The sequence below is a fragment of the Apteryx rowi genome, unplaced genomic scaffold (genome assembly GCF_003343035.1).
Source record: "Apteryx rowi isolate R43461 unplaced genomic scaffold, aptRow1 scaffold_9, whole genome shotgun sequence".
NCBI lineage: Eukaryota > Metazoa > Chordata > Aves > Apterygiformes > Apterygidae > Apteryx > Apteryx rowi.
Window position 1 is genome coordinate 3,708,232 of NW_020451204.1, and position 25,646 is coordinate 3,733,877.

The following is a 25,646-nucleotide window of genomic DNA, read 5'->3' on the forward strand; positions in this document are numbered from 1 at the left end:
TTTTTAAACAGACATTGTTTTAAAACAAAATAAAACCCTTTGAGCTTATACTTTGCCCTTCAGTTTTCCTTAATGGATTTTTTGCATTTTCCTGTACTGTTTTGATTTGTAATTCTGAACCAGGCAGCTTAAAACTGTCCCTGGACTTTGAGGCTCTTGTGCTACGTGTCCTTCCCATGACAAACGACCAAGAGCCTTGTGTTTGTATTGGAGTACTCCAATTTCAGCAGCTGAATGCTTTAGTAAGCCAGTCTGAACCTTAGGTTATAGCAAATCTTAATGTYATCTTTTCAAAGTGGATATTAAAAGCAGATCATTATTTTCAGTGCCTTTATTCTTAGGCTTTGTCAAGTTCTGGAAAAGGAAATGTTCATTCCTGTAGTTGTGCTTGATAATTTCCTCATACTGTAAAAATCTGGCCAGATCTGGGAGAAAAAGACTCCAAAAACAGATGAATATTTTCTGGCTAGCTTTCTGAGTGGGAGATGCTTTCTCTGGAGTTTATTAAAACACTGTATTAAAGCCCTGTATCAGACACTGGACACTGCAGCCCCTAGAAGGTCCCTGCAGGTCTCCTGCCCTCTGGCACTCTTTCCAGTGGGGCTTAAACATCCAAAGCTGCAAGGCAAACTCATCAGGCCCAAATCACCTGGTGGGGATGGGACTTCAGTTCCTGGATCTGCAGCAGGGACTCTGAAATTGAGGCTTTTGGAGACCCTGGGATGCCTGCTGCTGAGCCGGGGCTTGACTCCTGTCCCAGAAACCATTTGCAACTTGGAGATGCTCTGAAAGGCAAGGCAGCCCTAAAGGCACTGCTCTTCAGAGACCTTTGGAGTTGCTCAGTAAATCAGCTGCCTTGTCTCTTCTGCTGCACAGTTTGCAAAGCAGCTGTAGTGCCCAACAAGCTAGTGCTTTTTTTTCTGGTAGGACATTCCCCAAAAGTTCAGTTCTGTTTCTCAAAAACTTTGCGTTTCATCCAAATAGGAACAGAAGATGTCAACAGGTTACCTTCTTCTTGGGCTAGTCTTGCTTAAGAGTTACCCCCAAAAGTATTCAATACTGTATGAGCAAATGAATAAGGCCAGGGAGCTGGTGGAGCCTGCTCCCTTCTCTGAATAACACTCTTAAACTAAGAAATTGCTGCTGGTCTTGGACTTCATATCCCTACCAGTAAAAGAGAAAGGAGGAGAGCTTGGACTGGTAAGTGGAGACTTCAAGATTCTGGGTTTTTTTTGTTTTTCCATATTGAAATAATAGGTCTGGTCTTGTTTTGTGTAGATTTAAGAACACAACTAAAACATGAATTTAAGTTTTACAAGGTGGCTATTTCTTCTGCTTTTAGCTATCTCATTAATTTCATCCTTGATGCCACGCTGGGGATGCTGCTGATCTGGCTTGGTGTGAATGTTGTCTCCTGGATTGTGCAGCATCAGAAGTACACGTACCTGGTCTTTGGAGAATATGGTAGGTGTCAAACATCTCTACTGCAGTCTTCCTTCTCCTTCTAACCTCCTGCTTGGGCACTGCTGCAAAGGGTGACTCATTTGCTCTCAGTTATCTTTCTTTTCTTCAAGGAGCTAGTCAAGTGTTGTAGTGATAGTGTGTTATTTGCAGCCTAGTGACATCCCAGCATTATTTGTGCTTGCTACCTTGCCAAGCAAACTTGGGCATAGCAATTTGGTGGAGGCAGGTTGAACATTTCTCTGGGAAAATAATGTATCCCTGGAGCATGTGTACAATAAGCTAAGGGGTCTTTTTTTTTTTTTAGGCCAGCCTCTTGGTTCAAGACATGCAGTTGCTGCTGCATTTGCTTTGGGCTATGGCAGGCATGAGTGGGATACAGCCTGGCTCCAAAATTGAGTTATCAAATGGCTTATTTTCCCAGTTGATGTTAAATAACAAGTTTACTCCTGAGCCTGACAGCCTTTTGCTTCAATTCCTGTCTTAAGGGGGAAAAACAAGCTTCAAAAGCCTTTCTCAGACAGCTCCACTAGAGGGTAGCACTTCTCTTTAGAAAGAGGAGAGCCAGCTTCAAGGAGAACTGCTTCTCAGGGGATGGAGGAAAAGCAAATTAGCCTTTCTGCTATTTTACATTGTATCTAATTTAAAGACCAGTTCAATCTTTTACTTTAGATACATCCATTCATACAAATAACTTTCACCTTTAAGACCTTAATCACCAAGCCTGTTTTCCCAAAGGTAGTCTTACACCCTTACATTTTTAGGATCTGGTTTACTAACTGAGCAGGTGAAACTCAGACCAGAATGGAATTAGCACGAAGACCCCACTGACTTGAGCTTTTAATCAGGCATGTAACCGATGTGAAGTGCTGCACCCAGGTAACTGGGTTTTGGCACTGGATGAAGAATGAGGTTGGTCTGTGAGACTGCAGGAGCAGCCACAGACTGGGAATGAGATGAGAAGAGATGAGCTGAAACAACAGGGGACCYGGGCAGGGCAGGCTCTGAACACCTCCATACAGACCTGAGTGGCTTTGAAGGCTGCCATGGTCTCYAGAATGGCTTCACCCAGAGGAAGTTCAACATTCTTACAGCTTGTATTTGATGGGAACTGCTCCTCCCCCTCCCCAACCCCTGCCCCCCCCCCCAGTAGCTCTTTCTCAGAGTTGAGGATCCAAGAACAGAGCACTGAAGTCTTTCAGATGAGACAATAAAGGAATCCAGATATTCTTGGTTCAGGGACTGGTATTTTTCCATTTTGAGCAAGGAGGACTCTAAGTCCTGCCACAGCTTCAACTTCAAATGCCACGTYTGCAGTTGAACCAGAAGCAAAGAAGTGTTAACATGTATTGACGGCTTTAACCTTGCACAGCAGTAATGAACTTCTGAGCTGTAGCTTTCCCCTCTTCAAAGTTGGCTTAGACTACAGAAACAGTTCACTTCTGAGGAAAACTTGTATTCATTAACAACAGAAAAAATAAGTCTGTGCTCTTGAATAAGGGCTTAATTATCTCATCCACCCTGCTCTTGGTGCAAGTCTCTGGCCAAAGGATTGCAATGGAAAAGTTAGATAGGAGTCAAGTGGCATGTCCAAGAGCAATGCTGCCACAGGGCTGGGGAAGCAGAACTCTGGTATCCTCATCTAGTTTGTTAGGCAACTTCCAAAACAGTTTGGAAGATGCTAGCAAACTTGGTATAGTCTGATACAGGCTCCAGAAATATTGATTCACTTCCTGTGCTAATCACTGTACCAGACTTTCCCTTGATTTCTTCAAGTATCCAACAAATAAAAGCCCCCCTTGCAGAGGAGGAAGGGCAGAATATTGGGAAAAAACAAAACATGTTGCGTGTCACTGCTCCAACCRTCTGAGCAAGGAACAGTTTCATCTTTCTCCAGTATAGCCAATATTAATCTGCCTTTGCTTCTATGCTGCATTTGGTTTGCCTGCCTCCAAGGCCCCATGCAATTCTTCCCTGAGTGACTGCAATAGCTGGATTAATAGAGAATCAAAGAGGAGGGAAGGGAAAGCATCTCAATCCATGCTGCTTAAACAGAGGGCTAGAAGAGATACCTCTGGATCAGTCTYGAACCCTTCTAGTCCTTAGGAAGATTGTTTTGTGACATCTGTGAGCCAAGGCAGCCTCTCAGCAGAATGTCTGTTTAAGCAAGTTCCTAGTACTCTGCTTCCAAAAGGTGCTTGAGAGCCTTCTCTTCCTTATTGCAGATGCCTGTGTTTGCAGGGCTGTTAGACAAACCTGGCTAAGGTCCTTTGGGAAACCATATTGGAGAGTCAYTTGGATTGAGTTGATCAGAAAACTAAATCCATGTTTAAGATTTCACACTAGTAAGAGGAACTAGTTACTTGACTGGTGCATCTGCAAAGTAGACTCCAACCTGCAGAGGAAAAGTAATAACYCTTAAACAACCAGCTCTCCAGAAGTGACTATTCAGAAAAATCCATTATCTTCATGCTTCAAAAATGGAAGACATGTATGAAGTCAGCCACTTCTTGTGCCTAGAGTTTTAGCCAAAGATTGCTGCAGCCAGGAAAGACCTGTTTTTAGCCAGTGGAAAGTCAAAGACTTGTATTTGTGTTCCTCCATCTTTGCCCAACAGCTCTTGATTGCTTCTGTATTCAGCTTTGGAGTGCCTTTAAGGATAGAAAACAGCAGCCTTTTCTAATACAATCTCTTCTGAGGGTGCTTGGCTCCTAAGATCAAAGATTGGAGACATTTAGTCTTCACCTTTGGTTTGAATTGGCTTTGGAGAATGATGGTTGCCTTATGTTTGAAGCACTAGCTGGGCCAACGAGCTCCATGAAAGCTCTTTGCATCATTGCTYTATCAGGATAGCAGCAGGCTATGCCTGTAGGTGCTCTCCTTGTAGGTGACCTTCTACAGAAGCAGAGCTTAAGCTGGTCTTCAGCTGCAAGAACCTCAGGGAAACAGATGTGTGAGGTCTTGGAAATGCTGCTGGGCTTGTACAAACTGAGCAGAGTTCRGTATGGGCTGAAATCAGAGCTTGCAGACAACAGCCTGGTTCAACTTCATGCCCCGTATCCAAATTGCTCCAGCCCTCTTCTCTCTCCTGTCCCTGGCAATAGGCTTCTCCCTACAGGGGAAAGTCTCTTGTTGGCTGTGGTATCCTGCTTCAGAGGTAAGCAAATGTAGTGAATTCGCATTAAGAGATGTTCTGCAAAGTGTRAGCAAAATGCTGAAGAGAATCATTAAGGGAATGATAGGGAAAAGTGGGTGTTCTTGACTGAAAATGCCTCTCCAGTACCTGCCTGGATACTCACTTCTGTATAGGATTCTGTAGCTGTGGTCCCTGACTAATCTAAGCTTGATGCATCCTGCTAGTTCACTGTCCGGAAATGGAAAGGCATGCTGGTTGGAGGCCTCTGAATTCTGTTTAGTGGCCTGTTGAACCCTGCTGGTCAAATTTAGTTATAAGAATATGCTCTGTGCCAGCTGCTGAGTTTAACTGAGGACCTGTGTGGGCTGCTTTTGGCCTTGTTGTGGTATTATACAAAATTTCCATAACAAATATTCCCATGTCCTGAAGCAGCCGAGGGAGCTGGCTGCTAATGCTCAAGGAAATACTACTGAAAATAGCTCTAACCTGAGGGGCTGTCTTGTCCTCAGCTCGCTTGACCTCTCTGCTGCCAGGACCAGGAGGAAAGAGTGAGGAAAGCGCTGAGGATCCTCCTCAGGTGGTTGAGTGCATGGTCAGGTCCCCTGCTCTGAGCAGGTGCAAAATCCTTGAACCCTTCTGGATCTCCCTGACAGGGGACAGTGGTGTTCACGCTACTACAGTAGAAATATCTCCAAGGATGAAAGACCTAGAGCAATGGCATAACACCACCAACTGTGGGGACCGATTCAGCTGTGTGCTCGTCCTTAGTTCAGGTGCCAAATGTGCCAGAGGGTCTTGGATGTCAGCACAAATGACTGGGCACATCTGGCTGCACTGACACCAAACTGTCCTGCCTATAACTGGCACAATTGCTGGTCAGGTCTCAATCTCTGAAAATCCAGTCTTGCCTCAGTATACACTTCTGTGAATTCACATGCTTTACTGCTGTTTCTTACCCTGCTCTGTATGTGGAAGTTAGCACTGATGATTAGACCTCCTTGTTTTAGGGGTATCATTTAAATAGCTCATCATCAAGATTTTCTGGTGACTTATTTCTACCCCCACCATGTCGCCCTGTGCCACTTTAAATGCTTTTAAATGCTTACTTTTCCTCAACCTCCCTGTGCCCTCTGCTCTGGCTGTGGSTAAATTCTTTCCTTACCTGCTCAGTGCATGAGTAATTCCTGAAAGGCGGTAAATCTGTCTGGCAGTAGCATGTGGGTTTTGCTGACAGCTTGGTACATTAGGCAGCTGGGATTAAAAATAATCCTGTTGTGTGGTAACAACTCAAATACCTCAAGCAGTGCTGCTTTTGCTGGCTTTGGGCTCTGCGAGCAGTTGGGCTCCCACACGCAAGTGGAATATGTGAGACGTGAATGTTTGCGTGCGAGGTTGCTGCAGACGCTAATGATCCTGGGTTTGCATTGAGGAGATGTTGCCAGTGGTGGGAAGGAAGGGATGGTGAGTGCTGACAAGCCCAAATCTGGGACATGGCATTGAACTCGGGACAACATAGCTTGATTCAGAGCAGAATGTAGAGAAAACCAAGCTGGGGGTGTGGATCCTGCTGAAGGAGAATGGACTAAATGCAGTGTTTGCATCCTTCAGGATAAAGACTAAGGGATATATGTTTCTGTCATGGTGGGAGATAGCTGTGAGAAGGGTTAAGCAAAGAGTGTTCATCAAGCTAAAAGGACAGCTTTTGTGGTAGAACTGGTATGTGGAACTGAAAGGTCCTAGGTTACCCTCCACTAGAACTGGGGGCAAGAAACTGCCCTTGCTTCAGGAAGTTGCTCAAAGAGTATGACATGTGGCTTCTCCAAGCAGATGATGTGTTGTAGAAGCCAAGAATATCCTTTGGACCTGCTCCTCCCTCTTTTATGAGGAAAGTGAAGCTTTGGCCATAGCAAAGAAAAATCCATCTCTATTTGGTTTTGGCCTCCAGGGAGCAGATAATTTTTCTTAGCTGGCCATCTTGTATAGAGGAGGCAGCCTTGCAGGCACTCTCCTGGATTTATCTAATTGAAGTGCTTAATACAAGACATTCTTCCCTGTTCACGGAGCAGGGCACCTCTAGGCAGCATTTGGTCCATTTAAGATTTAGAGTTCTGTCTAAGGGTGCCTCTGGCCATCTTGGAGCTGTCGGAAGCCAGCACCTAAATGAGGTGCCAAGCTAGCTGAGATTAGTATGAGTTTTCATGCCTCCCTTGCTAACTGCGGAAGAGGAGAAGATTTGGCTGTACTGTCTTTTGGCTTGTCCAGGGCCTGCACCAAAGGCTCCCTCTTCCCTGAAGAGATGCCAACAGACRACTGCTTGTATGCTATTGCCACTAGTCAGTGGCAAGTTGGATTTGGGTGACTGTCATTGAGGTGGAGCAATGGCCCTTGGATGATGTCAAATCCACCAAGGTAAGGAACAGCCAGCTGAGCTCCTCAGTGAAAAGGAAACAAGCCACAGTCTGTTTATAGCTCAAGTCATCCTTGTGGCCCCTTGGGCTATGCTGCTGTTCCATATTCCTCTGTCTAGAGTTATTTTGGTACTGAGCAGCCTCCTGTCCTTGGGGGCACAAGATGCAGTAAAAAATAACTGCAGAGAACCCTCTGATCTTCCTGCCAGAGGCTGGAAATAAAGCTCTGTTTAATTCTGTGCTCCAGAACAGATTTTTGTGCAGAAACATGTCTTCCCTTAGTCTGAAAATAAAGCTCAGAATGTAAGAAGAAAGGTTGTGAAATAGGAGCAACTCAGAGCTGCTTAAGGTGATAGAGCAGGTGGCCAAATCTGTCCCCTAAATAGGTCTGTGGGTCTTTTCGCACTTCCTTCCACTGGACATGCAAAAGTGCTCATGTCCCTCTAATTGTGGAGAGAGTCACAGCATCAYCTTTAAGTGATGCAGAAAGGACCAGAAGGAGAAATGTGAATATTTGGAGCTCTGTGCTGGGATGTCATGGGTCGTAAAGAACACGGGTCTTTCCTGTTTTGCAGTGCAGGTGTGCCACACCGTTTCATGTGCCCATGCTTAGTGAAGCTAGCCTAACCAGACAAACATCTGATCTCAGGAAGAGTAGAGTTCTTAAACAGAAGGTCAAGGTGGGATTTTGCTGTTGCATAGGGATTTTTTTTTTTTCCTCTAGCAAACAGGCATTTTAAACTTCTTCAAACACCAGGAAAACCATGAAAAGCAGTCTGCTGGATTTCTTGCTAACTGAATGTGAGGGGAAGGTGGTTTGCATGAGGAACTATTAAGCTTGAAGACATGGAGAGGTCATGCCTAATTTGAGTTGGGACAAAGGATGTCTTTTCTAGGGTCTGTCTCAGCCCAGTTAGCCAATACCATACCAGACTGTAAAGACTCATTGAGTGTTTGGGCTGCCTAGTGCATAGTGTGCAAAACTCCAGAGCCATAGTCATTTGTGATAACGAATGGGTTCAAACTTGCTGCAGCTTCTTTTCAGGTGAGCTGAGGCTGCAGAGGGAAATATTCAGCAAGTGCCGTCAGGATCGCAGAGCCGATGAACTGACTTGCAAAGGGTGCTATGGCTATTAGTCCTGCCTCTCCGCAGGGGACAGAGCAAAGCAGCTGACAACACAGCGAGCAAAAGGGAAAGAGTTCAAATGCAGGAAGGAAACGAAGGATCCGTTTGTTTTCCTGTTTTGTTTGTACTCRGAGCTGTGACAGGCAATGCTAACTCACGAGTTCATAGGAGGACTGGTCAACCTTGCGGTTTGGGCAAAAAGCCCCAATACAATCCCCCTGTGCCAAAGAGTGCAGCAGGGTAGGACTGTGTGACAGAGTCTGTCCGTACTTCAGGAGCAGTAATGCCCTCTGGGCCTCCCCAGTACCAGCCTTTTATTGCCAACCACCTAGTAACACTGCTCCAGTCTCCTTCGCAGACCACCCATTAAGCAGTTGCCTGCCAAGGAGCAGCGATGCGTGTTTTCTAAAATCCCGTGTGCTTCGCTGGTTGCTGCTGCATGTAACCTTGCTGGCTGCCTTTTCCTTCCGCCCCTCTGCATGATTGCCTGCTGTTCTGGCTCTCTGCTGCTGTCCCCTTGGTTTGGCAGCCTCTCTGCACCCCTGGCCTCCTGCTCCTTTCCTCTTCCCTCCTCTGCTCCCTTGATGATCCTGGGCAAAGCGATTAAGGGCTGTGGTGCAAGGTGACCYTCCATCTCTTGGGGGTCTCTGGCATGGAGAGCTGGATGCCTCTGCTTCTCAGAGCTCTAGCTTTGACATAAGGCAAATGCTTTTGTATGTTGCTGATAAATTATAGAATAAGTATAAATGTGTGCTAACCTGCTCTGCCTTCCCAGGGAAGCAGATGCCTGAGAACTGGAGTTATTGACAGACCAGATCTTATTAAATCCTGGTGTGCACAGCTGGATTCTAGGGCTGGAGTCTTGCATAATGGTTCAGACCAACTTTTGCAAACCACTGCTCTCATCTTTCTTTGCAATGTTTCAGYAGTGCTGTGCTGAGAAAAGGGAGGCAGAGACCTTCCAGTCTGCTCAAATCTGACAACGGAGCCAAGCATTGGCCTCTCAAAGTATTCTCTTGCACAGATGTAGTCCCAAATTCTGGCCTCATTACCCTGGAAGCAAGTGTTGCCAGGGGTTATCTGTATGTTCAAGTAGTAAGAGGAAATGTTGCGTCTTTCTGAAGCCAGATACTGTAGCTCAGTTTTGCAGACCTGAGATATTCTGATGAGCCTGGGAAGATAATAACCAGCTGGCAGGGTGCTTACAGAAAGCTGAAGCAAGCAATGTAATAGATATGGTACCATTATCATTGTTAAGAATACAAATATGCTTTTAATTATTACTTGGTAAGTACCCCATTGGAAGCATTCATATTTAATTAGCATTGATTCTTTTTGAGCGAATTGCTCTAAAACCTGGGGCAATGGAGCCCCTGTCTCTTGCTCAGGCAATAAGTATCACATAACCAGCCATTCACTCCATCAGCAGAAAAAGATTAGTTCTGTTTAGGACTGAAAGCTTATGCTGCTTGAGTTGAAACTGGTGCCTGGAAGTTTTCAGACTGGTACAGGATCCTGACTGGCCCTTCTGTAGAGGAGGGTCAGCCCAGCAGAGCTTTGCCTTGGGGATTGCTATGGGGTTTAGTTTTAATGCAAAAAGGATTAACAGTCTAACATTCTGGCGAAAATGGACCTGGAGGAGCCTAAAAAGCTCCTGTCTGCTGCAAGAAAAAAAAATGGTGGGGGGCAGCAGGGGGAAGGACTTGTCTTTGTGGACTTTTCTAGGTTTGTGGAGGTGAAGAGAAATGAAATCTCTAGCACCTCAGAAAAACAAGAAGCAAATCAAACTACTGATGCCCCAAAGCGACATATGCTTGTAAGGAATTGTTTGAGTCAGACRTTGAGATTTCTGGGTTTTCTCCATGCGCAAAGGCTCTGGTGATCTCTGCTTTCAGGAGCCAGGGTACTTGCCTCCTTGTACAAGCTGTACTTCCTCTCCTTGAATCCCTGTATCTGTCCAGCTCAAAGCAGCTCGACRCCATGGGGGAAAATACCTGCAGTGCAGTTGAGGAAAGGAGAAGAAATAGCGAATTAAAGGTCTGTTCAGAATATAAATATCTCCCTGTCATCCCAAATGGTGCCTCATAACATTCAACCCAATCTTCTAATCAGTATCAGCAATGGCTCTTTCCCCAGACGCTTGTGATGCTGCTTCACTGGGCCTTGGAGAGCCCATGAGTGTCCAAACCCCTGGAAACAAGGTTAAATAACTGACAAATTCACTGTCTACAACTTACTCTTTCTGGGTGAGGGAGGCAAACTGAGCTGGACCAACAGTCTCTGGAGTCGAATGTCTGCTGGGCAGATAGTCAAGATCAAACTCTTACGAAGTGGCAATCTATAAAGCCAAGCTGTTTCCTTATCCCTTTGCCAGGTAGATTTTCTTCCCATAGAGTTTTATCTGCTCCATTGAGTAACAGCTTAAAAAGAGGAGGGGAGGGAAAAAAAGCCTAGGTTTAAAGATGGCTAGTAACAGTCCACTGAGATGACAAACAGARATGAAAGCTCTCTAGTAAAAGGACTGGGAAATTGAAGAGGGGGAAGCTGCAAAGGGAGGTGAGGGTGGAAATGAACTGTCAAATGCAAAGGATGTTCCTTTAGTAGGCAAGTGCCAGGATCACTGARTAAACACGAAGGATTTCAGGACCTCAAGCACAGCCTGAGCTGTGACTCTTGCCATTTAGAGGAGCAAAYTGGTATGCCTTGTAGGACAGGCCTGTGCTCTAGCAAAGCGGTTGGTCTAGGAAGGGCAGGGTGCAGATGCCATATTGCAAGTCCACCAAGTTTTTGGTGGTTCTGCTCTTGATGGTTTTCAGAGGCAGGTTGGTGAAATGAAGAGCAGGGTAGGAGGTCAGGTATATCTTGCCTTTCTGTTCTTATTCCTTTTCATCAATTTGTAAAGATGAGAAATAATCTGTAACTAGTAAGGGATGCAAGTCTACTAAAGGAGCTTCATCAGTACAAGTCAGACTTACTTGGTGTGGATGGAGAGCAAACAGTGGATGACAGAAAAGGTTGCAGTAGTAGATCATATTTTTTTACCGGAAAGCTTAGATCTAGGTATGTTTTGGTCTTCAGTGGAGTAATGGCCTAGCAGGGACCCCCAGCCTTTCCACCCCAGATGTATGCTCCTACAGCTATACATAGAGAATCTTTCCACTATTTCAAGTCTCTTTACTCTGAGTAGCTGTCTCACTGCAAAACTTGTAGGGTGGGAGTGTTTCTCCTGCCCCTCTGATCAGCCCAGATATCAAGCATGAGGCAATTTCTCTGCAAGGTTGTCTCCTTCTGACCTCTGTATCAGGCTTAATGTGCTGTTTTCCCAGGTGACCCACCACAAGCTGCTGCCTGGATTGGCCARTGTATTCTGTATTTGCTGATAATGGTTTTTGAGAAGACTGTGATAAGCCTGGTCCTGCTTATCCCAGGCTGGACCAAGGTAAGCTCCCTAGCTCTATCTTTCTAGCCACAAGCACTGTGGCTTGCTTCTTATCAACTTTGCCCTATTGATGGTCCCTGTCATCACAGGTCACCACCTTTAATCCTTGTGATTTGTGGACAGTTCTTTGATGGTTAGCAATTACTTAAGCTTGGGGAAATAGTTTTCATAACAGCTTGGCTTTTGGTACATTCTCCAGCTAATTAGACAAATTAGTGGATTAAGAATTTCTTTTTCCATCCTTGGAAAGATCAAATGATTTGGGCTGGCAGCTGAGTTCTCTTGGTCTGAGGCTTGTCTACGTATTTCCACTCTGCCAGAGAATTGCCTTGCTACTTTGTCAGGTTGCTTCATGTTGATTTTTCATGATTCCATGCCTAAACTAGGAGGACTCTTTTTCCCAAATTAACCTCTMTCCATAGTAGTGTCCCATCCTTCCCCCCACACAGACACACACACCTTATAATGGTAGCTTGTGCAATGATAGTTGGTGTGTTGGTCGTGAGTTTCTCTAACAAAAATAACTCTATGGGTGTTGTAGCTGCATGGGTGGTAGCAGGTAGATCTCTTGGAGTTCACTGGTATAAAACCTGTTCTGGGAGTCACTGGAGGTCATTCCAGTGTTGGATGCATTTATACTTGGCGCCCCACAGGCTGTGATTTGGCAGAGTTATTTACTATAATCTGGAAGCATTTGCACACTCCTGTTCAGGGCTTGTCCTTCAAGCACAGTAGATTACAATGCTCAGACTTGGAAAATGAACATGGATTTTTGCATGTAATGGTGTGTGTGAACGTGTTCAACAGCACACTGCAAGATCCAGAAACACTGCTGGCTTCCTTTCAGCACACCTYGTGTGTGGCYGGTGTCCGTATTTTGCAGCTAGGCTCCAAGAAACCAAGGAAAATCCCACCAGTTGTTGTCATGGATAATTRAACTGGAAGGCTAGCAATGCTTGTTTCTTCCTCTGTAGAAAATCAGATGCTTGGCAGCTGGACTAAAGGATAGCCCTTGTCATCTTTAACATCTGGGCTAAAGGAAAGGCTGCAGAGCCCCAACTAGGAGACTGCCAGTGTATGAAGGCAGCTAGTTTGCTACAAAGATCCTATAACAGAGTTGTTCAAATAACACTTTTAAATGCTGTTTCTTCTGCAGCTTCAGGAGATCCTCCTGAATTACATTCCAAACCCCCAGTTGGAGCTCGTGCTGGTGATGCTTATTGTGCCTTTCATTGTCAATGTAAGTGGTGCCTCTGCAAGTGCTAGACAGGGCGATTTGGAAATCGTAGTCCCCTTTTAAGGGGAGAGATGTGTATGCAGGTGGGAAGAGGGATGAAAGGGAGGTGAAGGTGTAACTCAAGAGGATCTTAAGGGCGAAARTCCATCCTGTTCATGCCATGATCTATTAACAATGGATTCTTCTTGATCAAATTTTTTTTAAACACTGTTCTGTAGCTGAGGAAGGAAAAGCAATTTTTCATCCTTCTTTGTGGTACTTGCCAAGTGAAGAGTCCCTAGGAACAGAGTGCAGAGTCTGAGCGTCCCAAACATGCCTTACTCGGACTCCAGTCTTATTAAATAATAACTCTTCCTTTCTTTTATAGTATAGCCTTATATTATATAATAGTCTTTAACAAAGCTATTAAAGAATGACCAAAAACTCATAAGTGTTTTCAGCCCAAACTGAGGCTGGAGTCCCAGTAATTACCTGGCTGTCCTGGGCACATGTCACTCCAATAAAGGCCATGACRGCATTCAAACAGGTCTCCTTCGGCAAGTGTAGTGCCATGTACCTAGTAGGATTGCATCAGATTGGTCCTGTTCTGTATGGTTGTTATTGTAATGCAACATGGGTACAAAGTGCTGCTAAGACAGGAGACTTGGCCACATTGAAAGGTGTTGGGTGATTGTCAGGGTTCAGACCTTCTGCTGGATGTGGTCTTTGGCCAGTTGCAGAGCTTAAAGCTGCAATTTTACCTTGACTTAAAAACTTGGATTTTTTTCCTGGCAAAAACTTGGCCTACCAATGGTCTTTTTAACTGGGTTTCCAGCAAATATAGAATTAATAGAATTTACATTGGAAGGGACCTGAGGAATTTGCCCAGTCCAACTCTCCTGCACACACTTGACAGTTTGCTCAAGGCTGGAGACTTGGAGAAGCCAAGAGGAGAAGAAATAGTTGAAGTGCATACTGTATTGTATTTTGATCTCTGCAGTCTATTCATGTAACTCTTTCCCCCCCACAAGGCCATAATGTTCTGGGTTGTGGACAGCTTGATCATGAGGAAATACAAGCAGAAGGATACCCTGGACATCAATGGATCCATAGAAACCCCTCGGGCTAGGAGAACTGAGGAATCTCAGGTAAGGCCAAAGATGTCCTGCACATGAGCCCAGACTACAAACCTGTGGTTTGGCTTTTATGCTTTGCCTATATATCCTTACCAAAACTRTGCAACATACCATCGTGATGACCTAGATGCAGAGTGATGCTTCAGAAATGAGTGATGACCCTGTTAAGACAGAATAACTTCTCATGTTTGCAACTGAGGTCAACAGAGGAATATTTACTGGAGGAATCTGACCCTCTGTAACAGGGAGCAGTATCATGGCCTACACAGTGTTGCTGGAATATTGCCCTAAATGAGCTAGCTTTGCACAAACCTGTGTGGGCTTTTTTGAGTGACAGGCTGAAGCTGGTGGGTACCTCAGCACTGTCACTCAATTTTGCCRTTGTTAATTGTACTAATGTTGGCAAGAAGACTGCTTTCCTCATAGGGAGTGGTGGCTTTTTTTTTTTTGGACTACGGAAAGTCCAGATGGGAGTCCTATATTGTCAGTGTTTTTACGGGGCCATTATCTGGCTGAGAAGTTTAACTGTAGGAATCGTATTTTGTATAGTTTGAGCTTGATACTTAAAGGCTTGGGGGGAAAAATAATCCATTACTAGCAGGCTTTGTTCTCCTTGTTAAGAATGCACAGTTCACCAGGCAGGTAGGCTCTACRCTTCAGATTGCCCCTTTTGGGTTAGAGCCACAGCTGAAATAGCTGGACTGAGTTTCCTTCCTTCCTTTGACTCCCAGGCTTGGTTTCAGTGCTCCATGCATGACTTATGATATCCTGCAGTTCACTGGCAAGATCTGCTAAGATAAAAACTGATTCTGGCAGTTGTCGGCTGGCTTCTGAAGTAGTTTCTGCTGAGGAATTTAAGCTGAACAGGAATAGCTTTTGCTTTGGGGGTGTGTGTGTGTGTGTTTTAGGGTTTTTTTCTGAGAACATGTCCTGTACTCTTGTGAAGCTGACTGTTCAAAGCCAGAGCATATCTGTTAGAGCAACTCTCATCTTGTGCTTGCTTATGCACCAAATAGTAGCTTTAACTGCATACTTGACAATCTAAGAGCAATGGCTTAAACTGCTCAAAGGTGTAGTGGGGAAGCAGCCACTACTGATGGGGATGTGGTATTAGAAGAATCCTTCCTCTCAGAGTGGGGACAGGCAGATGTGAACAGCTGGTGAGACATGTGAGTCATATCCCGGCCTGGCCTCCAAATAAACAGTTGTAGCTTGGCGAGGTTACTAGAGACATCTGAACAGTGTGTCCCAGGGAATTTCCTGAGCTGTGTGTGTGGCGGGGGCATCCTTGAAGTCTTCATTGATTTGGGAATGAAAGGGAGGCAAGGCCCGAGTGAAGGGTACCAATGTATATCTTCATAGTTGTGCATCTACATGAGCAGCTTGAGGACTCATATCTAGGATATGATGGCAGCTTGACTCCTCCCTGTTCATGGCCCAGTCCTGATTTCTTGCTGGTGATTGATATTCAGGAGTGATACTTGCTTGGATGTGTCTGATTAGACATTTGCTCAAAATGTAAAGCTGGTGGTGAAGATCTGCTTTACTGACTGGATATATATGTGTGTTCTTGCAGGTCTGAGATCATCTTAACATTATACCAGCTCAGAAGCAAGGGTAAGGAGATGTCCTCTCTAGTTGAGGCTCCAACCCCTTTCTAGCCTTTTAACCTAAACTTGAAGCATCTAATCTCATAAATGGTAATGTAAACCTTCAGACCTCTGCTGCTGTGGATACACAGATGGTGTCTCAGTCATCAATCTGCCGTAGAAACAGAGATGGCCTTCTGCCTTGGCCCACTGAAGGGGGTTAACTTTTCATGGCCTCTATCCCAGTTTTGGATAATCTAAGGGCAAGACACCTGCTGTTCTCTAGAAGTTGAAAGAGTTAAAACAGTCTTGTATAGGAACTTTCTCTAATGGCTGTTCTCAAGTAGCTGAGCCTAAGCAGGTTCTTTCAAGCGATGGAAATGGGACTCCCACAGACTAACTCCTGCTGTCAAAGGCTTTTCCAGCCTTTCAAGTACTTGACTCTTTTCCTCAGACGAAGTTTTGCCGAGGCCTTCAACATGCAGGTCATCCRTCCATCACTGGAGTGGCACTACGTGGGGAACTGGAGCTGTCTGCTGGGACTGCCTCCTTCCTGCTCCGGCATGTAYAGTGCTGCACCAAAGGCACAGGAACAAAGAGTTTGGGCCAGAGAAGGAAGCAAATGAAGAAATACAGAAGTGCCTGCTTCTCGGATACCTCGTTTTCCATCTCTGCTTCTTGGCATTGTGCCTTGGGGTAGCCATAGACAGCTGCTGCTTCATAAATTGCCGTTTTAGGCTAGGAGTTAAAAATCATGTTGTCTGGCTGAGCCCCAGAGCCAGATTGGCTGGAATCTAGGCTCAAAACCAAAAAATGAGTTTGCTGGGCTWTTTGCTGCTAATAACTTGTTAAAACGGGAGGATTTCCTCCCTCCTTCCCTCCCTCCTGCCCTGCTAGAGGGGGAGGGAGGAGGGCAGCTGAGAATTGTCTGTACGTAGCRGAGCTGGCTGAGGCTAATGTGTCCAGCAGTTTATCAGGGTTCATCAGGACTGTCTAGCAGCAGGCGCCAACAGCTCTCCATCACACTGCCTACTTGAATTTCAGCCCTTTGCCTATCTCACCAATAAAGGGTGTCATTATTTTCACTTGCACTAGCAGTTTGCCTTAGGATAAGGAGCAGGGGGAGAGGAAGGGGAATGGGAAGTGGGGACTGCAGTTAACCTGTTGAAGACCTGCCCTTGGGTCCTGCTGCTGGAGTTGCTCACTGACTCCACACCTGTGGCATAGACCAAAGAATTCCCTATCTCTCATGGGTTTTAAGGCTCTTCTGTTGAGCCAAGGATGCAAAACTGGGCTCTTGTTTAGAATGCTGCACTTTTTTTTTAAATACTGAAATTCTGAGTGGGGCAAACTCACCCTTGTTGCCGGAGGAATTTCACCCTTCCTTACAGGCAAGTCTTAACTTTTTGTTGTCTCAGACTTGTGCCGTGGTTTTGGTAAATGTTCAGTCTTTTGCCCTCCTGTGGGATGGGGAAGAGATTACTGAGGAGTGCCAATCTGAGCCCAGTGCTGTTTGACCTGGAGTAATGTATTGATCTTCATGGCCCTTATTTTCTGGCAAGCATCCTGGCCTCGGTCTGAGTCTCTCTTCTCTCTTGCTCTTGCAAGTGTGGATAAACTTTAGATCTTATCAATGGTTTCTTTGTTTTTTACACTTGGAAAACAAGTCAGATTTTTTTTAATGTTTCATTTGATCTCTTTGGACTGGTTTCATTTTGTTTTTTTCCAGGGAGGTGGGTGAGCTGCTGCTGCTCCCTGCCCCAACCTTCCTTTTTAAGATTGACTTTTTCAGAAACTATCATTATGGCAAAACTTAGTCTAATAACAGTGGTACTTCAAAGAATCATTAGGATGAAGCTAGAAGCTAATTTGGAGTTGGGAGGAAAGTTATGTGGGGACTTGCCCTTGGTCAGCATTGGGAGTTCAGTGTCTATCCTAATTTCTTGCATAGGAACCATGTTGACTTGGCAAATCACTAAAGATACTGCTGAATGCTGATACCCCTACTGCTTGCTTTAATTATCAAACACTATTCTAAGAGCTAGTTTGATTCATTTGTGATTTAGTTAAATTCATTTTTAAATGGCTCAATTTTAGGGTGAACTCGGGTGCCTGGTCCTTAGCAGGAAGCTAAATAGAGATTGTAGAGGCTCTTCTCAAAGGTGACTGTCCCACTGACTGCTCTGGGAGCATGTCTAAGCTGAGAAGTAGGTGGGTGGCATGGCTCCTGCCTGTGCTCCGGGCAGGTGACGTTGTTGGCAAACAGCTTTCCACAGCTGCTGGGGGGGAAAAGGCATCTGAGCTTCTTTTCTCTATCACCTATGCTGCAGTTTTCCTTTCCATGCAATCTTTCTCTGCCCCAGATTTCTTGACTACCTGATGAGTCTGTCTGGGGAAGGAGCAGTAAATCAGTGTGCAGCCTCTTCTCCAAGACTGGAGGGGCTGGCAGAGCATGTGGGCAGCCCTGTTTCTGTAGCGTGACCCCCTGATCTGTTTTGCAAGCTGCTGGCCTCCTGGCTTGGAGAGGAATGCATGAAGTATTTGATGACTGCTGACTTGCTGAGTGAGACAGTAGCATATTGTCCTGTGACTGGGAAACCATGGTCCGTTCCCTGCTGTGCCGCTGACCTGCTGTGCTCCTGACCTGGATACATCTGCAGGGGAAGCCTCTTGTCCAAGTTACCCTGACAATGCTCAAGCTAGGGTTTTGCTAGAAAACCAGCACTTGGCGTGGTGGGCTCTGGTCAGGGCTTGTGCCACACTGCCACAGCAAAGCTTATGGGAGTAGCTGACTTGGTGACTGGCAGCTGGATGACCACCAGACCATCTCTGGGTGCAAGCATCCCCCCAGTAAAGCCCTATTTACATGTCCTTGCTGCTTCTAAACTCACCTGCATATCTGAGGGTACATCCCGTGGCTGTTGTAACGATGAGGTGCCTTCTCATGAATTTCCCCATGGAACTGTGGAAAGGTCCCTGGAGGACTGTCAGCTCAAGTGACTTCATGTGAGCTGTATGGCAGGCAGGCACCAGCCTGGACGGGTCTGGATGTACGATGCTCTGTGCCTGCTCAGTCAGCTGTGTGTGGCTGTAAGAGGATTGACTCTGAAGCTGAAACTCGCCTTAACTACCAGATCACTAGGCCCTAAAGCTAGCCTCTTCCAGCCTCTTGGTGTCAGAGTCCGGTGATTTAGTGTTGTGTGAGTAATTACTTGCCTGTTTTCTTGGGTTCAATGGCATCACAATATTTATGTGATAAACAGAGGAAGTATTCACTTGGAAGAGATGGAAACCTTCCAGTGTGTATCTTTAAAAATTCCTTGAGACCAATAGGAAAAAAAAAACAAAATTGAGAGCTTCAATCTGGTCTACTGCTCCCCTTTGTCTTATGTGCTGCTGTGAAGATGATAAAATCAGAGGGGCTGGAGTGTGTGCAAGGATGGGGAGGAAAACTTCCCCTATGGCTCTTCTCCTTTGAAGCCATTGATTCATTGCAGTTTGTTTTTCCTATTTAGTTTTTTTTGTTGCTGTGGTTACTAGCCCTGGAGTGCTGCCTAAATGGTAACAAATGAAAGGCATGTTTCTTTATAACCATGCCCTGAGATAGCTACTGATAAGACCAATTCCCCATGCCCTGGATCTTGCCCTGGAGAGCACTGGGCTCTGGGACTAGCCAAGCTCCACGTGTTACACCTCTTGGCTGAAAACACGTGTGTTCCCTGGCCTCACGCCTCTAAGCCAGAGCACTGCAGTGGCTGTTGCGTGCTATGGCTTGGGCAGAGGCATGCTCCATGGGCAGCCCATCAGTGTGAGCCAGGAGGCCATTCAGCCATTGAAGCCCAGCAGGGCCAGCTGGGCTGGCACTCAGATGGGTGCCAAGCTGCGTTTGTGTGGGGGTTTTGTGATATTTGGCATTTGTTCCCACATCAGCTCTGAATTAATGATGCTATTTGGGTTCTGGGAAGGGGAAGTGGAGGGAGGTGGGGAAACAGCTGCCAGAGTTGCTCTTCTGGAAAAATAAGACTGAAGCCTCTTGAACATGCAGTGTCACGCTTGTGCCCTGTGTAGGGTTGAGTGGTCAGGTGCCAAGGGCCTGGCCAAGCTTCTGATGTGGGAAACTAGCATTGACCAGAAATTCTGCAACTTCAAGTTCCTGAGTACTGCCGGGCATGACTCAAGCTGTAGCACAAAAGCATGCTGCGTTTTAGCAATGCTTAGAGCTAATTGCTGTCAAGGCTAAAGACAATTGGGCTTCTCTTGCCTCAAGTTAGGTTTATGTGGTAAGAAGGGATAGCATGGGGTTCACTAAACAGTCTGTCAAAGCTGTAAGTATTTTCCATGCAAACCACTCATCCATCCAGCCTGCTGGCTGGCATTGGATTTCCACTCTTCTGCAGTCAAAGTAGCTGTAGCCCAAGTAAAATCAAGGCTTCATCCTCTTTCAGGTGATGTGGCTGGAGGATGCCCCACACATGGGGCATCCTGTCTGCATTGTGCAAACTCTCCAGGCCAGTGGCAGTCACTTAGCTCAAAACAGCCTGTTAATAGCTTCAGGTCTGAAGTTAGCAGCTGAGAGTGTAGGTGTCACTAGAGGCAATGGGCAGCCTCTGATTGTGCAGCAAAGCTGAGGGCTTTCTTATCTGGTGTGGAAACGGTGAGAGGTGTCAGAGCTCTTTGATTCCCGCAGTTTGGGCTGAGCCAGGAGCTGCTATGTAAGACAGAAATAAGATGCTGCCAGGCTAGTACAGCACCCCTGAGCTTGCTGGCCTTGGATGAATCTAACCTTGTAGCTTTGGTCCTACCCATGGTGGGGTTTTTTTGGCTTCCCTGGCAGAGCTGTGGAGGTAGCAAGCAGCTGAGGGCCTGGGACAATGTCTTCATTTGGTACAGCTTTTTGCAAAATATATGGCCTAGCTGTTGCACACCTTCACTGAGGCTGCAGCCAGGCGTGAACATGCATGTCTGGGCATGAGTCCTGCCCCTCAGTGAATAGTCTTCCTCTTCCTGCCCTGCTCTTGAGGGGATTTGGGACACCAGAGCGTCATCATGTTTGCACCCAGATCTGCCTAGCTGTCACTGGAGAGGAGCCCAAGGAGATGGACAAGCTGATCTTGAGACCTCTTCCTCTGCCAGGGAGACTTGCATCTGGCAGCTGACCTCTGTGTTGGTGCCCAACCCCTTCAGTCAGCCACTGTTAGGGGATTTTACCTACRGTACCTCCTATTAGAAGAGCTGAGGAAGCATCAGCTATGTCTGACAAAGAACTTTCAATCAGCATCTGTTTTTTCTCCTCTCTAGGTGTTGCTCTCACCAGATATGGATTTTGATCACTCTGAAAGCGACCAGGATATTTCAGGACTCCAGGGAACAAGCCAGAAGATGAAGCAGCCCAGCTATCAGGTGGTCATCTGACAACACCAAGACAAGGGTGGAAGGAAGGGAAGCAGCACTGCAGTCCTTGAGCTGGCCTCAGAAGGACAGGGTGGGGAATGCTAGTTGATCCCCATGGATCAGTGGAGATCCTTTTTTGCCTGCCTCGTCTAGACCTATCCTTCTGCAGTTGTCTCTTTTGGTGTCTGTGCATCCTGTACAGGCTCGGCAGCTGGCAGTATCTGCTTTACCAGTCTGTCCCTAACCTGGACACACGCAGGCACGTTTTGGTTAGGGTTATGGAAATGTACTTCCTCTGGCTGGCCAGCTGGGTGTAACTTTGTCAGGGCTAAGACTGAAATCAAAAGGCTAAATCTGCCTTTTTTATTAGAGAAAAAAAAATCTATCCTGTACTAATTGAACTGTGACACTTTTACATGCACAGATGGTCAAAATAACTGGTTTGCTAATATGTATTTAAAGGTCTTGAATTGGGAAGATTGACTTTGAATCTGATGCTTTTTACTGTTTTATAAGGAATGTAATAAATGTTTGACCTAAAACTGCTTCATATTTGAAATGCCTTCAATATGCTTAATGTTTTGCAAGAGCTGAACTCTGTAAAGGAGAGGAAGGGAATTTTAAATCTCTCCTAGCCAGTGCTTTGCAAGGCAAGTTGTCTTTCAGCAGAGGGCCTATCCTAGAAAACGTATGGAAGAGCTGAGCCAGTGCTCATTTTCTGTAGACTGGTTGTATCAGCTAGGGTCGTGGTGAAGTAGGAACTTCTGCTGACGCTTCTGCGATAAGCACTGATGCTGCAGCATCAGCCCATGTCAGACTCCAGACCGGAGCTGTCATCTGAGATCTTGATTCCAATTGCCAGCTTACAAGTGTGCATTGCTGGGGARGGTGACTCCTTCCTTCTTACCTAGTTCAAAACAAATGTGTGTAACCTGATCCAAAAACTACATCTGAAGAGTCAAAGCCCTGTTAACCAGCACTGAAACTCTGGGTGTCAGGGAATGGTCTCGGGTGGGGCTGCCATAGGGGGAGACCCCTGGGTCTTCCCAGATCCTGGCACCTTCTGCTCTAGGAAGGAGATTTGGGGCTTTGGATGTGCTGTCTTGTTAACATACAGAGCAGAGCAAGAATGCAAAACACTTTGCAACTCTCCAGGGAGTGAACAGAGCAGCTGCACACAGCCCGGCAGTGTGTTGAGCAGATACAGTGGTAATGAGACAGGCCCTGCTCTAAGCACTGTCACTTGGACTGAGCCAGAATCCACTGAACTGAAGGGGAAGACCCAGGTGAGTGGCAGACACGTGCTACTTTTTATTGCAAAATAGTCTCCAGAAGTGTTGGGCAGGATGTATCTCCCCCCCTTCCCTCCTTTGTGTTTTCCCAAGAAAGTCTGCTTTAATAAAGAGTAGGGAAAAAAAAAGGGGTTGGATTTTCTAACTTAGATGGCTTTAGTCCTTTAAAAGCCAAGTTAAGCTGAAAGTATGTGAAGTTTTTTCCAATTTCAAAGTAGTTTACAAGCATAATATAGTATAATGTACCTCTGGAAATGAAGTCCCTTTTTGTTTCTTCCTTGCTAATAACAAAGGGTCAAAATCATAGTTGTTCCAAGAGCGATTTGATATGCTAGCACAAATGGGGCATAGCTCTAGACTTATATTGCTTAGTGAGATAAGTTTCACAATGCAGCTCCTGCTTGCCTGGCAGGGCTCTGGGCTGATGAGGGCTGGAGTAACTCCTTCACTGTCTGAGGTCTTCAGTGAAAATACTCTTAGCTTTGTTTTGAGGCTGGGTGAGGAGGCTCAGAATAGTCCATAGCAGGGGAAGTATGATGTGGGGCAAGGTAGCCCCAGTCCAACATTGTGTACCCCCATGCTGTTTCAGGAACCCTGAATTCAGGAGTCCTGTTCCCTTGTCTTAAATGCTGGCATGTACTGCTGTCCTAGTAGCCCAGTTTTTTCCCTTGCGCTCCAAAGTGATTGCTCAGCCCTCGTTCCTGGACTATCTGAGCAGCTTGCAATCTTTAGCTGTATCTCTGCAAAGTGCTCTGTGATGCTTTGAGAGATGGGAACAAATGTATGTCTGTATACCTGCATGTGCAGTTGTTGCAGTGCACTTCCTGGAAGCTCTCTGTGCTACCACAAAGTGTATGAGGACCAAGACTGGAACATGTTCTCCTTCTGAGACAGGAAGTGTCATTATCCTATCTTAACTTGTGACTGGTTCTTTCAGCTGTGTGGTTAACATGGGCTTGTCCAGCAGTGTAAAATATACGTACCCTTAGCTCCAAAGGTTGTTCTGACTTTGCCAAATGAAAGCTTCACTGCAGTGTTCACTGTAAAATATTTATTGTGAAATGGATAACTGGAGCCTTTATGAGAACTTGAGTATATTGCTCTAGGTGCTTTGCATGGCTGGGAAGTTGGATTTGATCATTGTTTTTTCCAGGCCCTGAATGAAATATGTTTCCTCAGCTGGGGGAAGAGGAGCAATGATGCACCTGAAGCATTAGCAACATGTGTATATTTATATATATACAGGAAAGATGAGAGGGGAGCCAACTGCTCCTCTTAGCAATATATTTGAACAGAAAAACTTGGGAGGAGAGTGAAGATTTCAAAGAAATCCCTTTGCAGTAAGGACAGTATAAAGGAAGACACCTGCTGAACCCAGGACTGTCTAGAAATTCACTATCACTATCCTGCTCACCCTTTGCTAGTGAAACAGGAGGTTATTTGGGAATGGGCTGGGTGATCTTACCACCATGTCCTTGGGAGGAGGACTCAGCTTCACAGAAGCTCTTGTTTTCTCATTCCTGACTCATGTGCATGTCAATGAACCTTAGCCTCCTTGGTTATCCCATGCTCAGGATTGTGCTGACAGTCTTGCCTTCTGTTCTCCCTTGCAAGAGGGCTGTTTCCCAAGATAGCTGTGCCCAAAGCAGTGCTTTGGCTACATGTTTCATTCCAAAGCACGAGCCTTGGCACAAGCTCAGCCAGCACTAAACTTTCTATAAGGACCTTCCAGAGCACAATTTTAAATTTAGCTGGTTGCTTTTGGCTGTTTCCCTCTCCCCACAAGGCATGGTGTGAATAAGCAACCATGCTACCTACCTGCTCTGCTGTCGCAGTGCTGGTGCTGCTAACTAGATGGTCAGGCAGGCAGCTGGAAAACACCCCGCGTTTCAGCAGATGGACCTCCTCCAGCAACAGTATGATTTAATTTTTAAATATGCAAAAAATCAGTGATGAGGGAATCTATTTCTGTAGGTCTCTGGCAGAGAGAGTTTCTCTTCTAACATATGGATATAATTTAGCTGCTGAAGATACTTCCACCTCCCCCACCCTCCTCCTTTCAGTCCTGGAAAGGCAGAGTATACATGAGCTCAATTTGGCCCTGCCATGTAAATGTGTTTGTGGTTGCTGAAGTCCTTGCTGGCTGAATTCTCTACTAAGCGAATTCCCCTGTGGCTGATGTATAGCATTATTCAGTGGTGCCTYGTTTTAAAATAGACCACAGCTTTGCTGTTTGGGTTTGGAGGTTTCTTTGCAGAGCAGCACCACCTGCAGTGGGGGTGGCTGGCAGGCCCTTTCCCAACCTCCTTGTTGCCAAATTCCTGCAGTGTAAGGAAAGACAAGCAGTCAGGGAGACAGGTATGAAAATTTTCTGAAGATCTGGAGTAAATAAAGACTTCCTCCCTGATTAGGAAAAGCAGCTAGGAAAGTCTAGTTTGAATTCAAGTCAGGCTTTGTTTCAAGGGGTCATAAACTCTCCAGGGTTGTGGTTCATCTCTAGAGAATTTAAATCTCTGCTAAGAACTGATGCTCTGCTCAAGGAGGTGGTAGCTCACAGTGGAAAATTGTTTTTCTCTGAGGGAAAAAAGAATCTGGTTTAAAACACTGAACCTGAAAGGTTATTTAAATGAGATGTTTCATGGAATGAGAGCTGACACGACTCCTCAACTCCTCGTAGTGCTGAAGACCTGAGGTGCTTTTTTTAAACACAAGGCCTGTACTTGAGGCAACAATAAACCACGCGATGGTTTTCACCATTGAGTAACGGGTCTGTAGTGGTTTAGGGGACACTGTGCTAGTGGCTAATGTAGGCCCCATCCTAATGGTCAAGAAAGCAATACCCTCTTGAGCTTTTTTGATTTAAGGTTTCAATTTCTTTGTTACCTCTTTGATGCTAATGGGTCTCTGTAGATGAATATCCAGCCATGTCTCCCCTCTCTCTCTCTCTCTCTCTCTCTCTCTCTCTTTCTCTTGTCCTTTCCCCAGGGAGCATGGTTGTATCAGGTGCTCCAAGTCACATCTCTGCAAAGTGTATCACTCAAGGTTGCCTCTTTAGATGTGCACCATGCTGTCTGATCTGTGCCTCACACTGGGTGACTCACCAGCCACTGGGGGTATTGCACAGACTGCTGCATGGGTTTATTTTAAGGCCAGCAGCTCTCTGCACTGTTAGATATGATTGCTGTCCCCTTTYTCCCTCCCCTCCCACTGGGAGAGCACTGATCATGCCTTTAACAGTGTCCTTCCCCCTCTCCTTGTCTTCAGGACCTTGATGACCCATGTTCATCTAGGATGAAAGAAACACAGCTGATTTCCAAGGGGAAAAACCTTGGTTTCTTCGGCACCCAAAAATAAAGAAATATTCAGAAGCTGCCTAGCTCTAGAGGCTTCGGAAAGGAACCGCTGTCACACATGCTGCTGCAATGTGACACTGTGATCRGTCTTAAAGGCTA

The 25,646-nt window shown here is 45.8% G+C and overlaps 1 pseudogene; it reads left to right on the forward strand.

Annotated features, from left to right (window-relative positions):
* The window catches only part of LOC112978055, a 38,472-nt pseudogene extending 17,549 nt beyond the window's left edge, over window positions 1–20,923 (forward strand).
* Window positions 20,924–25,646: the final 4,723 nt, after the last annotated feature.